The sequence below is a fragment of the Adiantum capillus-veneris genome, chromosome 22, assembly GCF_014529385.1.
Source record: "Adiantum capillus-veneris isolate H3 chromosome 22, ASM1452938v2, whole genome shotgun sequence".
NCBI lineage: Eukaryota > Viridiplantae > Streptophyta > Polypodiopsida > Polypodiales > Pteridaceae > Adiantum > Adiantum capillus-veneris.
The window spans coordinates 90,497,617-90,509,431 of NC_140952.1; positions in this window are offsets into that span (position 1 = coordinate 90,497,617).

An 11,815-nucleotide genomic window follows, 5' to 3' on the forward strand; every position below is an offset into this window, starting at 1 on the left:
GAGATCTACGCATTGACGTAAGCCATTCACATTATTTTTTAGCTTTTGGTGTCGTCGACCCGCGGCCTAATTTCATCATAACTAGGAATTTACATGTTCAAATCAAAACCATATGTGCAAAGGGGAGAGAGAGATGCGCGAGATAAAATCATCGCGCTACATAGAACAAGGGAGAAGGCAAGCTTTCCATTAAAGCTGTGATCACCTACACCCACTACTCACACACACTGTAGCACACACTTGTGGGCTCAAATCAGCCCCCTCTCTTGAAATGGGCGGCCCCTCTTCATGCTGACCTAGCAAGTCAGCCTGGAGCTGCCATGTGTCCAAGTTGCCTCTTTTGAGTTAATTCCCTAGTACCCAAACTAAGCATAGGCGGGGTATTGGGGCATCATTGCTAAGCATTAAGATGCATTCTGGGTCGAAAACAACTAGGTCAAAAATCCACTACTGTTCATAATCACGATTTTGGAACTTGACCTAAAGTGGGGTTTGAGGCCATAGGCATGTGTGCTTAGGTCTTATAAATGTGTCTTAGAAGTTTTGTTGTGTTTGGATGTCATTTGATGCTATAACGAATGTGAATTTTTTGCCGATGAGCGATTGGCTTCTGGTGATTTCAGTCACTTGAGTGTAGCTTGAGTTAGATGCGAGTTGTTAGTTATTTTCCAAGAGATTGACAACCTCTTGTAGCCTCTATGCACTAGTCAAGTCAGCTTAGTCCCATGGTTTGACAAATTAATCGTGGTTCTCGCTAATAGTGCAATAAGATAGGATGGTGAGGTTAGACATGCGTCCCACATTTGGTGCCGTTTCTGGAGACGAAGACACCTAAACTAGGCAAAACAAGAGCGTCATGTGTAGTTGTCCATTAACTTCCTCTAGGTTCACCTAGAGTAAAACTTTCTTTTAGAAACCGCATAGCTTAAGGTTGTCGTCTTTTGCTCTGTAGAGGTAGCTTGGACGTAAGTTGTACTTGTCGAGTGCCTTTAGGATTGTAGGATTGTAGACTTAGATTAGGATTTGGAGAATGATTGAAAGGCGATACAAGTCTTAAGATCAAGGCTCTGAAAACCGTAAAAAACAAGAAAACGAGGTTTGTGGACACTTTCTACAACCCCATTGTATGAGAACCTAGGAGTAGGGTAAGTAGGATCCGAGGTGGATTTCAGAACATTGCTCACTCCAAACGAATCATCTGTGAGTTGTTTATGTGAAGTTGCAGAGTTTCAGATCTACGGCTAGAAATAGCATGAAAAGACTCCAAACCACTCAATCCAACTGGAGAGTAACCCTGAAAGTTGTATGAACCAGTGGGATAAGCTCAAGGATACTTTGAGGTAAATTTTCAAGAGTTGGCCAAAACTCAGATTATTTAGTTTTTCTTGGCATTTTAGACCAAATTAAGTTTTAACTTGATTTATAGGCTTAAAATAGATCATGAAAAGACTGTCCCCACTGAAAAAGTTCAAAAAAGTGTTCATTTTGGGTCGAAAGTTAATAATTGCGATTATTAACTTTCACTTCAGATTTGACCAAGGTTCATATCAGTGAATCATTGCATGTGTACAAAAAACTTTTGTAAAGGCACAAAAGATTTGAATCACCAAACTGACAAAAAACTAGGTAAAAACTAAAGTTTGTATTGTCTATGGTATTAACCTTGGTCAGTTTTGAGCCAAAAGTCAAAAGTTTGTATTGACTTTTTCGCGATTATTAACTTTTGGCTCAAAACTGACCAAGGTTAATACCATAGACTCTAATCATGATAGCAAACATCTTTTGTGAAGGCTCATGAAGTTTGGATCACCAAACAGACTAAAACCTTGATAAAAACTGAAATCTATACTGAATGTCAAGAACTTGAGTGTGACTTGGTAACTCTTGTTCAAATTCAGTAAAACTTGACTCATATGCTTATATTGATGTGTTAAACAATTGTACATGCTCAGTTGACCAAAAATTGCCAAAAGTAAATAATCGAGATTATTTACTTTCGAGGGGAAAAAAAATGGAGTAAATAATCACGATTTACATTTTCTCCAAAATTGAGAAATTTGACACAACTGAATATACCACAGGGTCAAGCACATCAAGTAGACTCCACAAATCAAATTTGGTGAAATTTGGATCACAAAATTGAGACTTAAGCCAAATTCTTGGAATTAGAGTCTGCGGATACTAAACAGCTTGATAACTTGGACAAATCTTGATCAAACTCAACCAAACTTGTCGAGAGACCACAACAAGGTAAGTACTTGGCAAAACAAGCCTAAAAAGTGTAGAAACTGAGAAAAGTAAATAATCGAGATTATTTACTTTTGAGCCCCATAAACAAGATTTTGGACTTTTGAGCTTGTACAATGCTAGAACAACATAATACAAGGCCGCTTGTCAATTTTGGGTTCCATAGGATCCAAATTGGTACTTGTTAACTCAGTTTCAAGTTGTAGATTAGTCCTTTAGCTCCTTATAAGGATAGAATTTGGAAATCTCATTTGCTGAATGACTTAGCTCAGATTGAAGAACTAGGTTGCAGGCAAAGGATTGGGAGCTTGATAAGAGCTGAATTCAAGTCAAGTGGAAAAAAACGGATAAAATTCTAATCTACAGGTTAGGTTATTCAAGGCCTAGATTTTCATCATTTCAAAGGCTGCAATCAATTCTGGTACTTTCGAGCTAGAGTTAATCAACTCTTGTGAGTTTAAGAGCAATCAGCTGCCAATAGTATTTTGGCAAAAGCAGTCTTATCAAACCTGAGTAGAATTTTTTTTGTCAATCAATACCAAAATCTGTTAGGAGACGGTTTTTACAGAACCAGTCAAGATGGAATCATCTCGAGCCGAGAGTTCAAGTACAGCAGAGCAAGCTAGTAGCAATGGCAACATATGTACAAGTGCAAATGAGAGAATTTTGCAGTTATATGGCTACAATGGAGATAAAGTCTTGTATACAAATTCAAAAGGCCATAGATACTTGATGAATAGCAAAAGTAGCACAGGAGCCAGGATCCTATTGATCAGAGTAAAGCCAAATTTAGAGAACCCCTAGATGGTCACAGACTTCAGTGGAGGTAGGTATTACAAGCTCAAAGATGAAGTGCAAAAAATCAACCCAAGTGGTTATCTAGAAATCTGCACAAGCTAGCAAAGCATACATTTGGTGCATATGCAATCAATATCATTGTACATGGATTACAACAATTAGATCTATAGTCAAGAACCGGAATTGCAAGATCCAACAGATCAACCAATAGAAGCCAGTCTAATTGGTGAATCAAGACAAAGACGGTACAAAGGTTAAGAGGGAGCATTCTACAACTTGAAGCTTAGTATTCTAAAAGAAGATGCCGATAACTTGGTCAGCATAGAGACAAAAACTTCTCAGCAAGAGGTTGACATAAAAGAGCCAATTGAAATACCACCAATCATGGCATATTGCTCAGATTGTGGACAAAAAGGTGGAATTTTTTATGAAGATTGTCCAAAAAATCCAGACAACAGGGACACATCAACTGCCAAGCAAAAAACAGAGCAAATTGGAAATGTGAATCTCGATGTAAGTGCATTTAACTTGTCACTTATCATGCAATCGAATGATTCTCCATTACCATTGGAAGCACCAGCAAAAGCACTGCAAGTTCAAAATCAGCATAAAGATGCACAAACACCTAAAAGGCTTAAAATTGATTCTTTGAAAAACAAATTCTTGCATGAATTTAGTAAAGGTGTCGAGATATCACCAAAGGCTGAAAATACTGTTAGGTTTGCAAATGATTTTGCATCCACTGACACAAGTGTGCAATCATTCACAAGTCTAAGGGACATATCATATGGTACAAACAATTCATATGCACACTATGTGGACCAAAAAGGGCAATTGTACAAAAAGGATCAACCAGTGTTTGAACGGCCCACATACCAGCTCATAGAACTGCGTCCAGTGATAGATAAAAAAGGATGGTTCATTTCAGAGTAAAGAATCTATTATAGCCCATCCTCTCTAGAGCTGAAGGATATTACCCAAGTGAATCCAAAAATATTTTTAGAGCCAAACTCTCCTCCATCGGAAATCAAGCTTCGATGTTGTGATCAAACGAGCATATACTTTGACCAAAACAGTCATAGATATAGACAAAAGTCTAGCATCTATGATGCCTTGGGTCCTAAAACCATAGAAGCTCATATCATAGGAGACCCATGGGATAGGCAATATCAGGGCAAAGATAATGCTATTGACAGCTTGACTTGGGGAATAATTTGTCATGTGTCACGGAGATACATAGGAAACTATACAAATGGTTAACATATGCCAAACATCACCAGTGCTATCCAAAGTGTGCCTTTACAGTCCCAAAAGGTGAGACTAAACCAGAGCCAAACAGTTTTGAGATCTCACAATGGAGCAAGATATAGTGATCACTCTAGGAAGGGGGGAGCTGCAAATTCATCGAGCTCAGCTCTAGTACCAAAAAATGCTACACCAGTTAGAAGCCCAAGAACTTCTAGCCAACAGACCCCTTCAAAGAAAAAACCATTGGAAGATCATATGGTTGTTGGAAGTTTCCCACTGACCCAGATCCCATCAGAATCTGCAAAAAAAATCTTCAATGAAGATCATCAGGGACAAAAGTTTTAGTTGATCTCCACAAGTCAAAGTCAAAAACCAACAAATCCCATACTGTTCAAACAGTTACATGTGACCAAGCTTGCATATGCATATTGAGATGCAAATGGCAATGATTCTCAGCAGGTTCATGACCTTGTACAAGCCCCTACGGATGCTAAACCTGAAGTCAAGAACTATTTGAAGATGATGCAAAGCCTCAAGCTGCCAAAACAGGTGACAAAAAAGTCAAAATCAATGAGAGCTAAATTCCAAAAGGCTACACAAAGGTCACCACCAAAATCTCTTTCAAAGAGACAGATTCTGCCAGAAAGTACAGTGGATCTTCTAAGATCAAAAGTTTCCTAAATGCAGGAGGACAATACTTAGCAATTGCACGAAAAAGGTGTAGTATTACAACAAAACGAGCCAGCATCAACAAAAGCAGGTGGTCAAAGCAAAGAAAATGCAGATAAAGTCCAACCAAGTTCAATCAAGTGCAACATTGTTGGTGGTGAAAATGAAGAGAAACTCTCAAGAAAAGTAAAGCTAGATTTTCAACTAGACAAGAACCTCATGTCCGTTTGCACTTGGAAAAGATGTGGTCAACCACAACTGGAAGATGCTCCTGAATTTGCTAGCATATCAGGAGACAAACGAGCAGAATACTAGGGAATCATCTCCAACACCATTGGAGTAAGTTCACAGATCATCAAAGCTCAATTCCATGTGATCACAGCAAAGGATATGCCAAAAGACATCATAATGGGAATGCCAATAGCCCAAAAGATGTTAGAGATACAGAATTCAATGAAAATGCAATTTTTAGAGGCGACAAAGAAAGAAGACCGAGATTGGTCACCCACGGACAACGGCACAAGGTCCTCAAGCACAGTTCAAATGGAGGCTGATGCCAAAGCAAAGCTTATTGAAGATGATTCATCTCCATCGAACAGAACTTCAGAAGATCTTAAAGAAAATCAAGCAATATCAAGTGCAAATCAAATAGAGCAAAGAGCAACTACGGAAGCTATTGCGCAAAGAATGCCACCAAAGCTAGAAGTTAAGAAGAACAGGTTTCAAACAACCAAGAAGGTGTAGGAAGTCCCAAGATCAATCAGACAGTGTGAGTCGAATCATCCGATGCAAGTTAGATTGGAAGACAAAGTCTCAAGTCAACCTCCATAGAGACACAGTGAGATCAAGATGAGACCTTAGCAGTAGGACAAAGATCTTCAATATAACCTTCAATGAGAATAGCTATAGTTCTCAGCAATACAAAAGGAGCAAGTGTCAGATGTAATTCTCTATTGGATAAAGAAGCAAAGTACAATATGGTTGCAAACAACATCCAAAGCATTCTAGAGATTACTCAGAGTAGGCCAGGGAACAAAGAAATCATGGGTAAGGCTACAAGCCAAGAAGAAATGGTTGCTACCCTTAGCATCCAAAATCATGAAGAGCAGGTAAAGTTTCAGGTGAAGCCTTCAAAGAAAATGCTTACAGATATCATCCTTGGACATCAGTGGTTAGGTCAACACAAGGCAGTGTCCTTTTCAGGAGTCCAAGTGGAATTTCAAGAAGTATTGGAAGATGCTGAGCCGGAGGAGAGACCACTGGAAATTCACAATGCCCAATGTAGAAGGTCAGGTCAAGATGTCATTGTGGTCGACAAATACGATAGGCACTATGAAATAGCCAATGTGAAAAATATGGATGAGTTTAGCAATTGTGGGCAACCTGTAAGTCACATACTTGGACCCCGTCCAAAAGCACCATCAAGGGAAACGGAAAACAAAGATTCGGTTCAATCTTCACCCTCGGTGCAGAACTCGCCAAAATCAACTCCGAAAGATAGCCCTAAGGCTATGCAGAAGCCCCACGTCAAAGACCATATACTGATGGAAGAATTAGCATCACAACTGCTAGAAAGCATGGATAGTGATTTGATCTTGTATGCAAGCAATAATGAAAGCTATTTTCAGCTTCTCAAGGACAAGACGATGAAGGATAAAGAGACAAATCAAGTGGATACACCTAAGTCAGTCATAATCTACAGGTTCATGCATGCAAAGAAGAGGTCATATCTGTATCTAGATACCATAGGAAACCATTATCAACAGTATTATGGAAAGCTGCCTCGTCCAAAGGGTGCACTGTAAAGAATGAGGATGCAAGAGAGATACACAAGACAAGCACAAAGCACATAGAGATGGAAAGCTTCTTCTTCTTCTTCACAGAAAAGAGAGTACAAAATGACTAAGTGCTAAAGCTGAAAAGTAGCACATATGTACATGCCGTCGCTAAGTGTGAAATCGCTAGAAGCGTACTAGGCTGGCACTATAAGTGTAGTCCAGCTGTAGAATCACTGGCAGAGATCCTCCGTGTCGGTCACCTAGCGTGCCAGTGAGTAAATGCCGTAAGCGGCCAAGACCTATAGTGGATGTCAGCTCAAGGTGTAGAGCTCGACATCTCAACACTCCCCCTCGAGCTCTGCATGTCACAGATAGTCCGAAAACGTCAAAGCTTCTCAGCTCCGAGGGCCTTGGTAAAGATATCCGCTATCTGCTCCTCTGTGCTGACGTAGACCAAGTCGATGTCGCCCGCCAACAATCGCTCTCGAACGTAGTGGTAATGGACCTCTATGTGTTTGGTCCTAGCATGGAACACTGGGTTCCTAGCCAACTGCATGCTGCTGAGGTTGTCACAATGAATGACAATCTGTTGGTCCACCTGCACTCCCAAGTCCTCAAGTAATGTGCATAGCCAAGCTACCTCGCACGCCGCAACTTCTGCACCTCTGTACTCGGCCTCTGTGCTCGATAAAGCAACCGTAGGCTACTTTTTGCTGCTCCAAGTAATAGCAGCACTCCCAAAAGAGAACATGAAGCCACTTGTAGATCTCCTATCAACAATGCTACCTGCCCAATCTGCATCTGTATACCCATACAGTGCTAATGGTGCATCTACTGCATAGAACAATGCGTAGTCAAGAGTCCCTTGCACATACCTAAGTGTGCGTCATACTCCATCCAAATGTGGCTTCCTCGGAAGCTGCATGAACTGACTCTCCAAGCCTACTGTGTAGCTCAAGTCTGGCCTCGTGATAGTCAAGTAGATTAGACTACCCACCATCTTCCTGTACATATTGACATCCTCAACAACATCACCCTTTTCTGCACTCAGCTTTGCATTCACATCCATGGGAATAGAAATTGGCTTACAATCAGCCATACCATACTTTGACAACATGTCCAAAGCATACTGTCTCTGTGACAACCATACACCCTCTGGAGTTCTGATCACCTCAATGCCAAGAAAGTAGCGCAACTCGCCCAAATCTTTCATTTCAAACTCCTGTTTGAGAAGACCCTTCACATGGTCAATCTCCATAGCATTGTCACCAACAATAATAAGGTCATCTACATATATGGTAATGACCACAATCCCCACATCACTCTCACGTACATAGAGTGAATGATCTGCATGAGCTCTCCTAAACCCAATACTGACAAGATACTTGGCAATCCTGTCATACCATGCTCTAGAGCCCTGCTTCAAACCATACAAAGCTTTGAGAAGCCTGCATACATAATCTGGGTAACATGGATCGACATAACCAGGTGGCTAATCCATATACACTTCCTCTTGCAACTCACCATTCAAGAAGGCATTCTTTACATCCATTTGATGCATAATACATCCTCTAGATGCAGCCACTGCTATGACAGCTCTCACAGTCATCATCTTTGCCACTGGAGCAAAGGTTTCCTCATAGTCTATGCCATACGTCTGTGCATAACCCTTTGCAACCAGCCTTGCCTTGTGACGCTCAATGTTACCATCAGCCTTATGCTTGGTTTTATACACCCATTTACAGCCAATAGCTTTCTTGCCACTTGGCAATGGCACCAACTCCCATGTGTCGTTTGCTTCCAATGCAGCCATCTCTTCATTCATTGCATCATCCCAATGCACATTTCCAACTACATCCTCAAAACATGTGGGCTCCACATCCTGTATCACCTTAGCCATGTAGGCTTGGTGATGCGCTAGATACCCATCGTAAGTCAATTTTTGAAGTGGATTTTTGACTCTGTTAGATCTGCGCGGTCCTGGGTCACTCCTTTGCCCTCTAGCATCTTCTTGTACTTTCCTTACACCAGGTGTCTTGACAGCCGGAATTCCAAATTCCTCATCAAGACTTTGTTCAGAACCATCTGAATCCATGTTTACATGTGAAAAACCTGATGATGCATCAATCATAAGGGAAGGTTCATCAACCTTTTCCTTTCCTTTTTGTGATACATTCCCTGTACCTGGTGGTGGAGTAACCTGTGTACGTAGTCTACCATTCCATGGCTTCTCAACAGAGCCACGAGAAGAGGACTCTTGTGGTCCACTCAAAACCTATGATTGTGGCCTCACATTTTGTACAACCACATCATCTTTTACATCAGCCCCAATAGTGCCATGTGCATTACTGTACCAGCTGCTCATCTCATCAAAGACTACATCTCTGCTCACTCGTAATTCTCGTGTAGTAGGATTGTAGCACATGTACCCCTTTTGTTCAAGGGAATATCCCACAAGAATACATTTCTCTGCTTTAGGATCCAATTTCCTACGCAACTCATCTGGTACATGCACGTAAGCGATGCAGCCAAACACTTTCAAGTGTGCCAAATCAGGCTTTGTACCTGTAAACTTTTCCTCAAGTGTTTCATCATGCACCGCAGCTGTAGGTGTCCTGTTCATAATGTACACAGCTGTATTTACAACTTCAGCCCAGAAATGATGAGGCATGTTCTTCTCATTCATCAATGCACATGCAACCTCTGCAATGTGCCTGTTTTTCCTTTCTGCGACCCCATTCTGTTGTGGAGTATATTTGCATGTAAACTGCCTGCGTATACCATGCATTCGTAGAAAATCTGAAAAATCATTGGAGAAGTACTCTCCCCCTCCATCTGACCTCAATGTCTTGATTTGCATATTTGTCTCCTTCTCAATCATGACTTTGAAGTCCTGAAAGTGACCAAACACTTCACTTTTGTTACGCATGAAGTAGACCCATACTTTCCTTGTATGGTCATCGATGAAAGAGACATAATACCTGCAGCCATGTATACCTGCAGTATCGGTTGGACCCCAAACATCTGTGTGCACCACCTCAAGTGGCTTTTTACATACATTGCGCTCATGTGGAAATGAGCCCTTTGACTGTTTTCCAAACTGGCATGCTGCACATACTTTATGCATACCATCCACCTTGAATTTGGGCAAACCTTTTACAATCTGTTTTGATTGCATGCTACGCAATCTCTGCTCATTGACATGGCCAATGCGTTTGTGCCAAATGTCAACATCAGCCACAACACCTGTGCCCTGTGCAAATAATGCATCTTTTACCTTAGGCATGTCTACATTCAACGTAAACATTCTGCCCACACATTTGCCCTCTGTGATCAGCTTACAGCCATTCTGGAAATCTTCTACATAACAGCCATTCGGATTGAAGCGAACCTGCAAACCCTGCTCAACCATTTGTCCAACAGAAACAAGATTCTTTGTAATGTTTGGGACATGAAGTACATCTGCTAAGTACTTTTATTTCCCACTCTTCGTATTTAGAGGTATGTCCTCTACATGAGCAATGGGGTGAGCTGTGTCATCTCCTGTCTGCACATAGCCTGACACATCTGGTTTGCGCATATCTCTAAACCACTCTCCACGAGACGTCATATGATTAGAGGCACCTGAATCCACATACCAAACATCATCTTGGGTGGAATTCTCTGCAGTCATTGTATTCATTACATGCTGCATAACAAACATGCGCTCGTTTTTGCTGTCATCTGCATCTCTGCTAGTAGATGCATAGTTGCCCTGTTCTCTCTTTCCACTTGCTTTTTCCTTTGGACAGTCACGTGACATGTGACCTCTTTCACCACAAGTTCAACATTCTCTGCTATCTGGAGTATGTTGCTGCCTGCTTGATCCTGCACCACGACCTCTTTGACTCCCCCTACCTTGAGACTGGTTTCCCCTGCCACCTGTATTGTTTTCATTTGATTGACCTTCCAGAAATTGGCCCCTGCAACCCCTTGGGCCTCGACCACGACCTCTACCTCTACCTCTACCTCTATTGGAGTTAGAATAGAAGGCATGTTCAGAATTATTTTTGCCATGAAAAGAAGATGGGTCAAGGTTCTTCTCCTCCAGAATAAGCATAGAAATCAAATCTTGGAACACGGGGATGTCGTCTCTTGTATTCATGGAAGACCTGAAATGTACATACTCAACTCCTAGACCATCCAAGCATGCACGAACAATGTCATCATCTTCCACTGAGACTTTAATAGATCCAAGAACCTCAATGATACTCTTGATCTTCAAAGCATAATCATTGATGGAGAGGTTGTTCCTCTTAACCTGATTTAGCTCCGACTTTAGTTGAAGCTTCCTGGCCTTGGTGTTCACCTCGAACACTCTGCCTAAGTTTTTCCATGCAATGGCAGGGGTTTCAACATCCTGTAGATAGCCCATCATGCCATCTGTGATGCTCATAGAAAGCCAATACATCACTTTTCTCTGGACTTGTTGCCAGTCCCTCAAAGCTTTCCTTTGTTCTGTTGTAGCATTTGCCTCGGGAATCTCTGGTTCCTTTTCATTGTCTCCTTCTACATAGTCCCAATAACCTTTTCCTTTTAGGAAATTTGTTATTCTGAACTTCCATGCAGGGTAGTTATTTTTCTCAAGCTTCTCAGTAACAATCTGACTGAAACCGTCAGACATCTTGAAGCACTAAGACAAAATAGCTGCAATTTGCAAAAACCTGCAAATCTGTTGAACCTGCTATCGTGGTACCTGTAACACTTCCTACACTCAACGAGTGTCCACAATCAAACGTATATACAACCACTGTACTTGTACAGTAAATCTCTGTGTACTGCACTTTGGAGACCTGTTCAGAAACTTGGATGAAAAACTTGGACCTGCATCTGGTCGTGGATTGCGAACAAAGGGATTGTGATGCTCTTGCTCTCTTAGCCTCTCTTGCCTGCACCAGGCTCTGATACCATGTAAAGAATGAGGATGCAAGAGAGATACACAAGACAAGCACAAAGCACACAGAGATGGAAAGCTTCTTCTTCTTCTTCACAGAAAAGAGTGTACAAAATGACTAAGTGCTAAAGCTGAAAAGTAG